The following is a 14,773-nucleotide window of genomic DNA, read 5'->3' as shown; positions in this document are numbered from 1 at the left end:
TCCTGGGTTCTGGCAGTAGTGGCTCTGGTGGATGGACATCCAGCATTGCAGGTGGCAAAACCCTAACCTGGCCATGAGCCCTATCCTTTTACTCCCATCCCACTGGCCCAGTTGTAACCACTCAAGTGCATGCCAGGGAGGTGGCAGGGGTGGGACTAAGGGTGAAGATGAAAGGTACGGGGCCAGTAAAGCCCTTTCTAATGGCTCTGGCTATCTGCAAAATCAACCTGTGTCTAGAAAAAAAAAAACAGGAAGACATAGAAAAGATAGGAAAATCCTTTTTGGAAAGTCTCGAACCCTCTTTTAATCAGTGTTTGCATTGCTGGGACCAAAATATCAAACAAGAATAAATTAGCAGAGGAAAAGTTTATTTGGGGCTCATGTTTTTAAGGTCTCAGTCCATGAATAGCCAGCTTTTGCTCTGGGACCAAGGAGAGGCAGCACTTCATGGGGAAAGGACCTAAAGGAGGAAACCTGCTCAGCTCATGAGGGGTCATAAAGCACAGAGAGGGAGAAGGAAGGTGAAAAGTGACACAGGGAAGATGCACATTTCTAGGATATGCCCCCACTGGCCCACCTCCCTAGTTACTACCCAGTCAGCCCTTCAAATTAGGATGGAATGATTAGGTTACAGGTTTCACAGTCTAATCATTGCATCTCTGAATATTCCTGCATCAGCACGGGAGCTTTTGGGGGATACCACATACCCAAACCATTTCTCCCCCAGCCTCCAAAAGCTCATGTCTATCTCACCATGCAAAATGCAATTAGTTCATTTCCAAGAGTCCTATAGTCCAGAAGTCCAAGTTCAAGGTCTCATCTGAGACTCAAGGCCAACTCTTGTTTATGAGCCCCTGTAAAAAACTAATGGCAAGTAACATATACCCAATATACTGTGGCACAGAATAAACATTCCCATTTGAAAGGGGAGAATGGGGGCATTGAAAGCAAGAATGGGGCCAAAGCAAGACTAAATAAAACCCAGCTGGGTAAACTGAGCCCATAACTCCACCTGTAGCTGCATATAGCATCTAGGACACTTGATGGCAAGATGCTATTTCCAAAGGGTTTGGGCAACCCACCCCTCTGACCCTGGTGGCTGCAGTGCACATGGGCTCTTAGCCTGACTTTCTCCACAACAGCTTTTCTTGGTGGACAATCCACATTACTAATATTTCATAGTTCCTTGGGTCTCCATTCCAGCTTTGACTTCACCTGCACAGCTTCACATATTGCCCTCTTAGGGGCTTCTTGCAAAGATCTGGACCCTGCTACACTTTGCCCCTTTTCCATTGTAATAGTCTTGAATAAGGACTTCCCTGTATTGTTTGTTTGACCATATATGTATGCATGCATGCACAAAAGGCAATCAGAATTTCCAGGTAAAATAACCATTGCATAGGATTCACAAACATTAGGGCACACAAAATGCAGCAGCATTAGGCTTTTGGTAGAGTATAAAAATGAGATTTCTTTGTACAATCTTAGGATAGCACACAAACTATGAGTTTTGAAACTTTGAAGGAATGTTGTTTACTTCAGAAACCCTATGACTTTACACAATATTTACCAAGTCCTAAGATGAAAATGTTATTGTCTTCCAATTTTGCAATTAGATAAAACATAGAATACAGAACAGAAAGTGTTTTTCTTTAATAGTGTAAAATATGGAGTTGGGAAGAGAAAGGGGACAGGAGCAAAGTGTCAGGATCTAGGTATGAATATAACTGATTATGTAAGTATTGTTTAAACAAAATGTGTGAAGATAGCTGGACATGATGCACACACCTCCAATCTCAGCAAACTGGGAGGTTGAGGCAGGCAGATCATAAAGTTCAAGGCCAGTCTTGGCAACATAGCAAGATCCTCTGCAACTTAGCAAAACCCTGTCTCAAAATTAAAAATAAATAAAAAGAACTGGGAATGTAGCTCAGTGATGAAGCACCCTTGGGCTCAGTCCCTAGAACACCCCCACACACACACACAAAAAAAAACTAACTATAAAGGAACCATAACAATGAGTGAATGATCTGATATTAAGTTATACTGAGGCAATGGGGTAGGAAGAGAATGAAAAATTTTATGCATATTAAGTACTTACGGTTATAAGAGTAAGGATTTTCAAAGCTCCTATTAACATATAATGCAGAAATATGGCAACTAAAATGTAAGTATAGTTCTTAAGAACAAAGAACTAAACTCAGAATATTTTAATAGTTATTACCTCTGAAACAGTTTTGGGGCTCAAGAATACTGTGGCAAGTCATTGTGTTTTATTGTGAATATTTTTATTCTATGTGGTTTTTAAAGCTGTATTCATTACTTTGATTAAAAGAACTTATTTCTGCAATTCTTCTTCAAAATTTCTCTTTGACTGCCATACACTGAATCTTTTCTTTCTTGAAACCCTGGTCTCAGATTGTTCTAGTGACCAAATCTCCCTGGATCCTGTCCGCTGGGAACCCCATGCTCTCTCAGTCATTGTATCTATCTTCTTATTCAATGGGTTTAGTCCTTTCATCTCTCCCCACAACCGCCTGGTGTTTAGCAAGCAAAGGACCCTCCACGTATGAGAATCTAGCCTTCTTAGAAGGCAGCAGGGTGTTACAAATGACAAAAAGCAACAAAACATGCCAGAACTACAATTTCTTGTCACAGTTTCATTTTTTTCCCCTTTCACAATGTGAAAATCTCAATATTGTCCTTAGAATATTTGAAGGCAGCTAATGGGGTGCTCTTTTCACCTGGCTCTTTAGATGAGTCCTCTTTTCTTTAAACTCAACTGTTTTCAGATCTCTACACTATCATATGCCTGTTTAGCTCTTTGTCACATTATAGGACCTTCTCTATCCTGTTTGTTCTCCTTGGGACAGACTTCCGCTTGTTAATGTCCTGTGTACTGGTGGCTCCCAGGTGGAACGGAAAGTTCTCAATGTACTCTTGCCATTACTCATCACCCAGAGCTAGACAGAAAAGGATAGGCCTTCCCTTTACTTGGATTCAGATAACCCTCCTCCTCCTTCTTCTTCTTTTTGTACTATAAAATAAGGAATCGAAAAATGCTATTTTAAATCTTGTGAAATTGATAAGTGTATACGATATGTACATAAAATGGTACATGTTTAAAGGTTATCACATGATGTTTTAATACATGTATACATTGTATAATGTTTAAATCAGGTTAAACATCTTCTCCCTCAAACACTTATGATTTCATGATATTAAAAGCTTTCTAAATCCTTCCTTCTAGCTTTTTGAAATGACCACTACATTATTATCTATAGCCTCCTTGATGCACAATAGTACTTCAGAACTCTTGCTCCTATCGATAACAGAAAAATGTTCATGCCTCTGGGGTTAAAGTGGTTTCATTCTACTATTTCCAGTTGACTAATGAATGCTTATTGAAATAGTGAGATTTGTGAGCTTATTACTCCTTAATTTCTATTAAACATTAATTTTGAAGACCAGAAGCATATTTGCTGATGAAAACAAAATGTTTTTAGTAGGTAAACTAATATTAGGTATAAGTGTACAAAATTATGTCATTTTTAACCTTGTTTTGTATTCCTTTAATGATCAGTAATACATGCATATTTATTAATTTCCTGAACCCCAGTTGACTTATTCAGTGCCCTCTTTCAAGGGCTTATTCTTTACTGGAAATAGAAAGGTTGGATGTGGACAAGTGCTTAGGCAGCATGGAACTTAGAAGGGAAATGGGACTTTCAGCTGATCAAGGGTAATTGGGGGATGATTCTTGGCTGTCAATCTCCAGTTAGTGAATTTGCAATGTTTAGATGGATGGCAAATGAAAGGGAAAGAAAGAAACATTCCAAAGGTGAATGATCTCAAAGCTGAATGATTTGTTAAGAACATAGAAACACAATAAAAAATAAGCCAAATATTGAATAGCTGAAAAAAAATACAGACCCTAGAGGTGAAGCTCCCATAAAGCTGTATCCCACATGCATCAACATGGCAGGTAGTAATTATCATATGGCCGAATAAATAGACATGTTAAAAGACTCTACCTCCATGACCTTCACAGTCCCTTTCAACTTGAACATCAAAAAACAAAACAAAACCAAAAACTAAAAACTGCCAGTCCCCATCTTCCTCTTTAAAGCTTTGGAAACTTTTGCAGTTCATATGATCCCTCCTGAGCCAGTAACACAAATAAGAGCTGTCACAAGAAAGTCACCTGCTAAAATCCTGCTCTAGATAATCCTGAATCACCCCATCCTTTGCATTCTCTCTGTTTATTTTGGACTATTTTGATCCTCGCTCCCCAGGTCTATATGCCTAGTTTAGGTCACTATCATATCCTGGGTGGCACTGGCTCTCTTTTTGTTTGCCCATGGCTTCCTACTGGGCTCAATTCTGAGCTGGTCCTGGTTTAGAGCTGTGCCACAGATGCCCAGCTTTGCTTCTAGCGCTGATGTGAGGAGGAGGATGAGTCACGTTTCCTCAATACTAATGCTCTTTATCACAGTCTCTCTCCCTTTCTAGCTTAAGAAAGAGTTTCCGCAACTGCTGTTTTCACTTCCATCCCTCCCATTCACTTTGACACAGTTGCTTGACTTTTGTCTTCAACATTGCACTTCACTCTGACCAAGATGATGGGTGAACAAACACTTTGTTGGTCTCTTCAAAGAGGGTGTCTGAATCCTTGATTTAAATGACCATTGCAGATTGAACACCCACTCTCTAATAGACACAGCTGCTTCTCTTCTCCTGTCTGCCCACTCTCCACTCTTATTCTGAGGATTCATTGCCTTCACTTGTTTCTAGGAGTCTCTCTGGGAGTCTCTCTACAAAGTAGACTAGATCACGACCATTTGCAACTGCCACCCATCTACCCAAATGTCTCCCTTGAGTTCTGGATCTAAATGTCTTTGTGCATTCTAGAGCACCCCATACCCCACTGTTACATGGCACATCATGAGTTGAACCTTTGATTTAAAAAAAAAAGGCAACTCTAAACTTCTCATTATTTTAAAATAACAGTGTATATGTACACATGTATATATATTGCTAGTAATTGCATTTCTATTATTAATTTTAGAGAGATAATCTTAGAAACATAAAAATTATTGAACCTCATACTAAATTCATATTAGCTAACAGATATTAAGCACTTACTATATTCTTGGAGCTGTATTAAATTTTCCAATGTAGGAAATTATTAAATCCTGATGAACAGGAATGAATGACCCTATGATCATTTGCTTTTACATATCAGGAATCTGAACTACAGAGAATTGTAGCAACATTTCTAAGGTCATGCAAAAAGAAAGTGTCCTAGGATTTGAATCTATGCCCTGAATTAGGGTCCTGGTTCTTGATCATCATATTTTACTACCTTTCAAGAACTCTGAAAAACTACAGGAAATTGCTAATGAAACATTTAGAAGATGTTAGATCAAACAGATGATTAGATGAAATAACTCTTTGAAGATGAAGACAGTAAAGAACTCTGAAAACAGAAAATGAAAATCTTAGGAAAATCTAATACAAATCAGAAAACCTTAATGCTGTGATCAATATGGAAAATCTCACATAGAAATTTTGGTTACAATTAAAGCACTGCTATCAGTATGTTGCTTTCTCAGGAAACTTCTAATTGGAACACATGCAACATATATGTAACTAAAAGGCATTAATGAAAAATGTTACATCTACATTTTAAAACAATTTTTCATTAGTCACTGGACAAATTTACTTTATCATTTGTTGCCTCCAAATCTCACTAAGTACATTGACAATGACTGGAAAGCTTTGTACCATGAAATACTTTTTCTTCTTTTTGAAATTAACTATGTAAGTCCCAGGTGCATTGGGAAGAGAACATGGAGTGGATTAAGGAGACCTGGGCTTTGATAAGGTCAAGGACCATCCTAGTTTTCCCAGATTGGAAGTCCTATGTTTCAGAAAACTTCAGTCTCAGGCAAGCCAGGATATTGGTTCCATCTTTTTTTTAAATTTATTTTAATGACGTATATATTATATCAAAAGTCATTTGATTCATTGTACACAATTTCAGGGCAACTTTACATTTCTATGGTTGTACACAATGTAGCGTAATATCATGTGTGCAGTCATACATGTACTTATGGTAATGGTGTCCATCACATTCCACCCTCTTTCCTGCCCTCATGCACCCTCACTCTCCTCCCTCCTCTTTGCCCAAAGTTCCCATGTCTCCCCCCTCCCCATTATGGATCAGCCTTCACTTATCAGAGAACAATATGACTCCATGAATTACAATCTTTGCATTATAAAACTGCTAGCAAATCCTTAAACATTTTCAGTGCCTCTTTCTTCATCTATAGAAATGAGTCATCACCCCACCCAATGGGACTGTATGGGTAGAGGAGCTGCAGAGTTGGTAGGTATAGACCTGTATGCTATGGAGACCCAGGGACTATGGGGGCATCCTGGTTTTGGCTCTGTTTTGCCTAAGGCACTTGTATTTCTCCATAACAATCATCATGCTTAGAAATCATGTAATGTCTATGTTCCCCATTTGTTTTTTTTTTTTTTTTCTTTTATACCTACATTTGGTGCCTGATAGTTTTTGATTAACAAATGGGTTGGTGGCAAGAGTCTTTAGAATGGAAAACTAAGCATAATACAAAGAGTTATGCACATACTTCTCCATCACCCCACCCCTCTATATCATCATTCTGTGTCCCTTCCCATCCCATGAAAATACTTCCTTATTGACCATGTCCACTCTCAGTGGGAGACAGTTTCTCTGGAAATGCAGGGTAGTGTAACAGTCTGTGGGTGGAATAGTGTTGGCGGCAGGACATAATAGACTTTGTACAAAGTATATTTATACTAGTTCTGTTACTTTTTCTGATAGTTAATATCATAAAATCACAGTTTGTTAGAAACTTAAAACTGTTTTATAATAATATATTTTAGGGAAGAAAGGGTCACTGAAATATTTATTTTTTCATGCTCCTTTTTCCATATTCTTCAAAAACCATCTGATTATCCTTAGTCCATAAGAGATGGGTAGGTGGAGGAGGCTGATTGACTGATTTCAGAAAGAAAGAAATGGTTTATTTTAAGTGACCATTAAATCTGGTATTTGAATTATATGTTTTAAAATTACAGTGTTGAAGTTATGTATTAATATGTAAAGAGAATGATAGCAGTAATTTTCACAGGCATCATGTGAATGAACCAAAGAAATCAATGCAACACAAACATTCAGTGGCCTGAATATATTTCTGACATTTATATTTGAAAACATGAGTACAATATAAATATCTCATTGAGGCATTTATCCTACATCATAGTTGTTCATATTTAACCTTTTCAGGATCTGGATTATATGTGAGCATTTTGATGGAAGAAATTATAACTATATGCCATGACTTTTTTTTTTTTGCCAACTTTCTACTTTTTTTTTTGTAGTAGAAGCATCACGTATGAGTGTTTTATAAATATCTACTGTCAACAAGAAAAGAGAATTTCATAAAACAAAACCAAACTTTTTTCTTATTGTGGAGCAAAGTGTTGATATCAGATACTGAAAAAATTATATCAAGGGAACAGAGGACATGCAAACTAGAAAGCGGAAAACAGATACTAAACATACATCTATTCCATTACAAGTGGTAAAGTTAAATTAAGCAAAGGAAAAGGTTCATTACAAGGATCCAAGGTCTCCTGGAACTCAGGGACATCAAAGCAGCCAGGTTGCAGGAACATCTGCCTCTGAAACCTGCAGAGTCATCTCAGAAATGGATGCTGCTCTCACAGGAGAGCAGGTGAGAGTGTGGATGACTCACTGTGGATCCACTAGAGGTACTAGGAAAACATTAACTTAAATGAACAAATAAGCTGCAAATGTTAGCCTCCATGGGTCTGAGTCCATTCCGAGTCTTCCTATATGAACAACATTAAAAAAAAAAAAAGACACTTTTCCATTTCCCCAGATTTCATTATGTTTTTCCTCTGAGAAACATTTTGCTTAAAATAAAATTTTATGGCCTGCACATGGTTTCCTACAGCAAGGACAGTCAAATCTTGAAGTGCAATTATTATTTTTCGTAGCACTGTGGCCTACGGTAGTAGGAGTCTGTTCACACATTTTAATGAAAACACCTCACCCTTGGGGTTTCTCAAATCTACGTTGCCCAAAATAAAGTGAAGACTTGCAGTGAAGTGGGAATTTCTGATTGTCTGTAGTCAAAATGGTTAATTCAAAAGGATTAGTTCAAAATTCTAAATGGAAATAGTAAAGTGAATTTTTTCAGCCTAAATTGCTTGATTGAGGGATGGGGCTTGTTCCTCAGAGGGGCTCATAGCTTCTGTTTCCCAAATGAATATTGTATGCTGCCTCAGAGATGCCTCTGTGAAGATCCTCCCCATTCTTGGAATGATTTCCTCAGGATTTCTTAAGGAAAGGATGCTGGTCAGCTTGTGATTTTTCTTACGAATTAGAAGACTCAATTTCTATTTCATTTGTTCTTTCAACATTTTGGGGCGGGGGGGGGGGTCAGCTTCCTTGGTTCTAGGTAGAGTTTGAAGGAGTTGGGATGTTTCAATGAGTACAATAAACAAAATCACTTCCCTTCAAAGAGCTTATATTTTTGTGGGGGAAGATTGATATGAATATAATAAATAGTAAGTTCTGTATCTTATTAAAAAGACTAGGTGCTGTGGACAGGAAAATAGAGCAAGGTGAAGGGCATTGGTGTGTGTGTGTGAGAGAGAAAATCTAGGTTTTAATTTAAAACTGGGTGGTTTGTGGAGAGTTCATTGACCAGGTGACATTAGGAGCAAAGACCTAAAGAAGTTAAGGATACAGAGAGGAGAGGGTTCCTAGGCACAGAGACCACCGAGTATGAATGTCCTGATAGCTGAGTATCCTGGCCTGCGCGTGGGCCGCAAGGAGGCTGGTGCAGCTGGAGTGGAGCAAGCTGTGTCAAGGCAGGAGTCAGCAGGAGGGCACGTGAGGCCAGGTCCTGTAGGATTTAAGGGTATGAAACACTGAGTTGTGTTCCCTCCAAATTCACATGTTGAATTCCTGACACTGAAAACCTCAGAATGTGACCTTATATGGAAATAGGGTCATTGTAAATGTGTTAAGGTCACACTGGAGTGAAGTGGGCTCCTTACACAGCATAACTGAAGTCCTAACAGGAAGGGGAAATTTGGACACAGGTACTCACACAGGAAGAATACCATGTGAAGACAAAGTCACAGAACAAGGTGATGTGATGCTTCTACAAGTCAGAGCATGCCAGTATTTACCCATAAGGCACAATAGCTAGGGTAATCCGCAGAACAGATTCTCCCTTATAGTCCTCAGAAGGAAACAGCCCTCCAAACACCTTGATCTTGAACTTCTGGCATCCAGATCTGTGAGACAATACATTTATGTTGTTCAAGGTTCCCAGGCTGTGTGTCAATTGCTTATGGCAGCCATAGCAAACTCATATGTAAGGAATTATAAGGACTTTGGTTTTTACTCTGGGTAAAATGGAAGACCTTGTAGAGTTTTGAGCAAAGGAAGAACATGATCTGACTTATATTTTAAAGGATACTGCTGAATGCTTTCTGGGGAAATATTCTGTCAAAGAAAAAGGGAACAATTATATCATAAAAACACACTAGAGATAATAGGGGGAAGTGGTTGGTTTCTAGATTAATTTGAAGGTAGAGCTGGTAGGATTTCCTGATGGGTTGAATGAAAGCCAGACCTGAGGGACGGATAAACTCTTGGATTTGAAGTATTGGATGTTTGAGTTTCCATGAACTGAGATGGGGAGACTATGGTTGGAGAAGTTTTTAGTTTGGTTTTAGTAGGAGATTAGTTTAATGGACATGTGAAGTATGAGATTTCTAATAACAGCCAAGTTGAAAGTATTCCCAAACAGAAACACAAAATGCACTCATATTCCTTAAATGCTCCAAAGACACAGAGACAAAAATCTATCAAATGTGGTAAAGTGGACTGTGGAAGTCAGATGCTGACTAATTTAACAATAGTCATTTAAGGTCTTAGATGATTAGCCCAACAATAAGGGAAGAGATACACATAAAGATGCTGCAAAGCTACAAGATATGTTTTAATTAGAGATTTCACAGAACACTTGTGTTTTCGAGGCCTATCTGCGACTTTACATAACATATTACTTATGCTGTATGTATATTGGAATGGGCTGGAGAAGTCTGGTGAGAGCAGTTAGTCATGAGAAGTATGACTATGGTGTTCTTTCCTGGCCATGATAGAGAGCTTTTCTTCGTGCACTGTCTTTTTGAGCTTTCTGTATATTTAGAGTTATAGACTAGCTTACATCTCTGTTCTGCTACAATTAATTAGGCTGAATATTTTTATTTAATGCTCCCTTCCTTCTGAAAAAATCAATAGCCATGGTCATTAGTCTCCAAGTGATTCTCATGAGGCATTTTAGAGTCCATTACAATGCAAATGAAAAGTGATCCTAGGCCTGATATTTTAAGAATTAAGGGGCTTTTAAAAGTTGTTTATTTTGATTTGGTACAAACAGTGACTCTCTGTGCCAGCAGCACTTTTATGGAGTGTTCTGAGAGCTGCTTTCTTATGGGTGAAGGTGGAGGCAGCACATGGGAGGGAGCTGGTGGTCCACAGGAGCTCTGAGTGGCAGGCAGCCAGCTGGGGCGGAGGCTGTGGAATGTGGGTGTGTGGGGAAGCTACAAGGGGAAGGAGGTGTAAGGAACAAGTGGAGATGGTAGAAAATGTTCTAGAAGGTAGGAGAGGCAAGTGAGGAGGAGGGAAAGAAGGACCGAAGGAGAGCCTCTTACATAGTTAGTGGTCCTACCAAGTAAGTGAGACTTCATTTGGCTTGTCTGTCTAGAATGAGAGGAGGAATATTATTTTATGATGAAGCTGAATGTCAAAATCCTTTTGATCACTATGTGAGGTTAGACATGATGTAAGGCACTTTCCCTTTCTAAACACCCTTGGCCGGTGCAGCTGACACAGATCTCATGCTATTTGTTTTATGAACTTTGGGTACCACTGACTCCCCCATCTTTGCCTACACCCTTCCCAGAACATCTGAAAAAGAAATGGAATAAAATGCAGAGACATACTTAGCACAGTTATCTAATTGTATATTTAGCTGCCTGGATGTCTCCTTAAGCAAACATCAGCTTCAGATAGAAATTCCCTCGTCACAAAATTCTCAGTCTTTGCTATTTCTTTTGCTTCATTCACATTTCTGAAGGGTTCAGAGGATCGTTTTCTAAGCTCACCCATCTCAGGATCATGGTCATAAACTAATTTCAGTTCCTTCCAGAAGCAATAAGTCACTGCCTTACCTGAGTTACATCCTTAATTGCTACCTGGTCTAAAATTCCCCTAATGACAAGAAACCTAAAAATTTACCATGTAGGGAAAAGAGAAACACTGCTCCTTTTCTCTCTGCAGTTCCAACTTTTCTTTAAAATGTCATTTAAAAAAAAAAAAAAACCTGTGTGCTTTGTTGATTTTACTTTTCTTGGACAGAAGCACTTGAATTCTTCTTTAACAAATTTTAGTCAGGGTTTAGATACCTTATCTTTTCCCTGGAAAATTCCCATGTCATCTCATTGATTTTACATAGGGACCTAGAAAGTATGTGAGATTAACTCATTTTTACAGGTAAGGAATCTGCCGTTCCCAGATGTCACTTAGGTCAAGCCAGATCAGCCCAAATCCCAATTACAAAATCTCCACTGTGGTAGGTCTGACTGAGGAGTCAAGGATAAGGATATTTGAAGCAGCAGAAATTTTATGTGAACAAGTAGAAGTGTCCAGAAAGTCTGGAGAATTCAGCATGGTTCCGAGTGGCCAAGATTCATTAGGGAGCCACAATAGAAACAAGTTTGGGGATGAAACTAGAGACTACATCACTGCATGGGCATTACAGGATATTCAGAACCATTGTTGGAGCATGCATTTGACTCAATGGTATGATTTCGAGGGCATGGAGAACCAGTGGTCCACCCTCCCACCATTTCTCTTATCAGCCTCTTTCTGATGATAAAAATTCTGCTTCTCAAAATTCACTTCTTTGGGTTTTTAAGAAAACAATTCTTATTAAAGGAAGGCCATGCACCTTTTTGGAACTATAGCATGTTATATGTTCTCAGTCATTAATACCCTTTTTACATATTCATGATAACATGTTTCATTCAATTATTCCTTTAGGTAGAAATATCAATAGCAAGTCACAACAGTACTGGACCTCAAGGTTTGGTTCAGGTTGTGGAAACAAACTATTAAATACACTAAGAAAAAGCACTTTGATAGATGATTGTGCAGGAAATGTGGCTGGGGGAACTTGCTGACCCAGTAAATAGTTGTTGAATGACCAGACACTTGAAAATGTTTCTTTCACACACACACACACACACACACACACACACACACACAAATGAGCTGCCTTCTAAAAGATAAAGAATTGAGTAGTTGATGGGGACAGGCCTAAGAAGAGAGGGTAACACTCACAAAAGGCCAGAAATGAGGGTGAGACCTACACTTGAGGGATCTGTTTAGTTTGACTAGAGGTTAGAGCTCACATGGGTGGGAACAAGGCAGGGTCTGTGGAGTAGGAAGGAAAATTATATTTGAACACCGTGTGACAGGGTCATAACACAGGAGCTCCTGTGCACACTGGTCTCAAACTTGCAATACTCCTGTCTCAGCCTCTGAGTTGCTGATATTACAGGCATGATCCATGGCAGCTGACTCTATTTAAAAAATATGCTAGGGGCTTTTAAATTTTCCTGAATGCAATAGGGATGAATGAAGCTTTGTAATTTAGAAGGACAAAGTGCAGAGAATATTTGAGGGGTGGCCGGATCTGTAGAAAGGAAATCTAAGCAAGACTTGATGAGGGCAATGGTAATGGAAGTATTCATGAGTTAAGTTAGTAGAATGAAAATAAATGAGCACACACACATAAATATATGTACGTGTATATATGTATATGGAATATATGAATGTACATAGATAAGTATAAATTTGTATGTGACCAATCATGAACATATCATAATTTATGTATATATATGAAATCAGGTGGATGTGAAGTATATGGTTGACTGCTGGATTGTTTCCTTGTACCTGAGTTAAGAAATAATAGGAAAGGGACAAATTGTTCTTCCTTTACATCTTATTTTACCCAGGGATAGGAACAGACAGCATTAATTTGGCTTGGGTTTCTGGCAACAATGATATTTAAGGACAGCAATGATGTTTGAGGACATCTGGAGTGGAGCATGAGCCAAATGGTAGATTGACTGAAGACTCACCCCATGGCTTGTTTGGGTGAACTTTGAATACCTAGCATTTATCATCAGAAGTTGAAACATTAATGTGGATCATGTACTTCATTCATTGGCAAGAGCATATCCATGTTGGAGCAGCTCCAGAGGGTATCCCGGCCTTCAACTTGCTATTCATCTGGTCACTAAGAAAGCTTCTGATGAATGTTGAGATTTCCATAGATATATGCCTCCTTGGGGTGGATGTCCTGTAAATGTTCAAGTCTAAGAGTTCTTTACTATTAAAAATCAACATTCTGGGCAGAGTCTGTAGCTCAGTGATAAAATGTTTGCCTTGCATGTGTGAGGCACTGGTTTTGATCCTCAGCACCACATAAAAATATTGTGTCCATCTACAACTAAAAATTTTAAAAAATCAACATTCTTCTTTAGTACATGTTTTGTGACTTGGGTAACTGCTTTAGTTTTCTATGGCTGCCGCAACAAATTATTAAAAAAAAAAACAAAAAAAAAAACCAAAAAAACAAAAAAACAAAAAAAAAACCTTGTGGGAGCCACAAGTCCAAAATGAGCTTCATTGAGCTGAACCAAAATCCAAGTGTGGACTGGATAATATTCCCTCCAGAGGCAATGTGGGAGAATCTGTTTCTCACCACTTTCGCCTTCTAATGGCTGCCAGCATTCCTTGGCTTGTGGCTGCATTGTTCTTGTTTCCGTCTCCATGATCACACTGCCTTTTCTGTGTGTGCATGAAAGTCTTCCTCATCCCTCACTTATTATGGATTTCCATGATAACATTTAGGACCCAACTAGATAATCCAGGATAACCTCCCCATTATATAATCTTTAAATTAATTATATCTGCAATTACCTTCTCACACCACCTGCCCCCCGAAAAAGAAAATGAAGTAATATTTGCAGGCTCCAAGAATTATATATAGCCCCTATAGTAAGTGTGTAAATTTGACCCTTATAAATCTATGTGGGTGTGCCGACAAATCAGGTAGCTGAGTTGAAAGTGCTTATACTGGATTCCCTAAGGATCAGGGAGCCTTCCATCCATGTGGGCTATGTGGGAGCAACCTGATGTTCCCACCCGGTGCCTTTTTTTCCTTGTGACTCATAGATTTCTCTGTTCTGTTGCATGTCATTGGTGACATACCCTATATCCTCCAACAAATGGTGGGTTAGAGCATGACTAGTAATTGAATGGAAATAGACTGTGATAAAACCAGAAGTGACTAAGGGCAGGCTAAAATCATTATCTAAGGGCCTGATCATGGAAAATAGGAGACTTAGATCAAATACATTTCAGAACCAAAATAAAAATAGTAGATGGACCTTGCTCAAGACAGTATTGATTCTCCTTGATAAGAAATCTAATGAAAACTTAGACCTACTAAGCACTGCCTCTCAGGGATTGTTCTAAGCAATTATATGTCTTCCTCTCTTTGGTCATCACAAAATCCAATGAAATATATAATATTACTCTCATTTT

At 38.6% G+C, this 14,773-nt stretch overlaps 1 protein-coding gene across 1 annotated transcript in view; it reads right to left on the bottom strand.

Annotated features, from left to right (window-relative positions):
* Positions 1-13,758, bottom strand: part of ESD (esterase D) — a gene marked incomplete at its 5' end in the record, with an annotated part of 339,388 nt that extends 325,630 nt beyond the window's left edge. Inside the window, one exon of the mRNA XM_081285117.1 lies at positions 13,746-13,758. The remainder of the gene's footprint in view (positions 1-13,745) is intronic.
* Between the last annotated feature and the right edge of the window lie 1,015 nt (positions 13,759-14,773).

The sequence above is a fragment of the Spermophilus citellus genome (genome assembly GCF_964194105.1).
Source record: "Spermophilus citellus genome assembly, chromosome: 1".
NCBI classification, from domain to species: Eukaryota; Metazoa; Chordata; class Mammalia; order Rodentia; family Sciuridae; genus Spermophilus; species Spermophilus citellus.
Note: the sequence above shows the minus strand (reverse complement) of the source record. Positions and strands in the feature narration are given on the sequence as shown.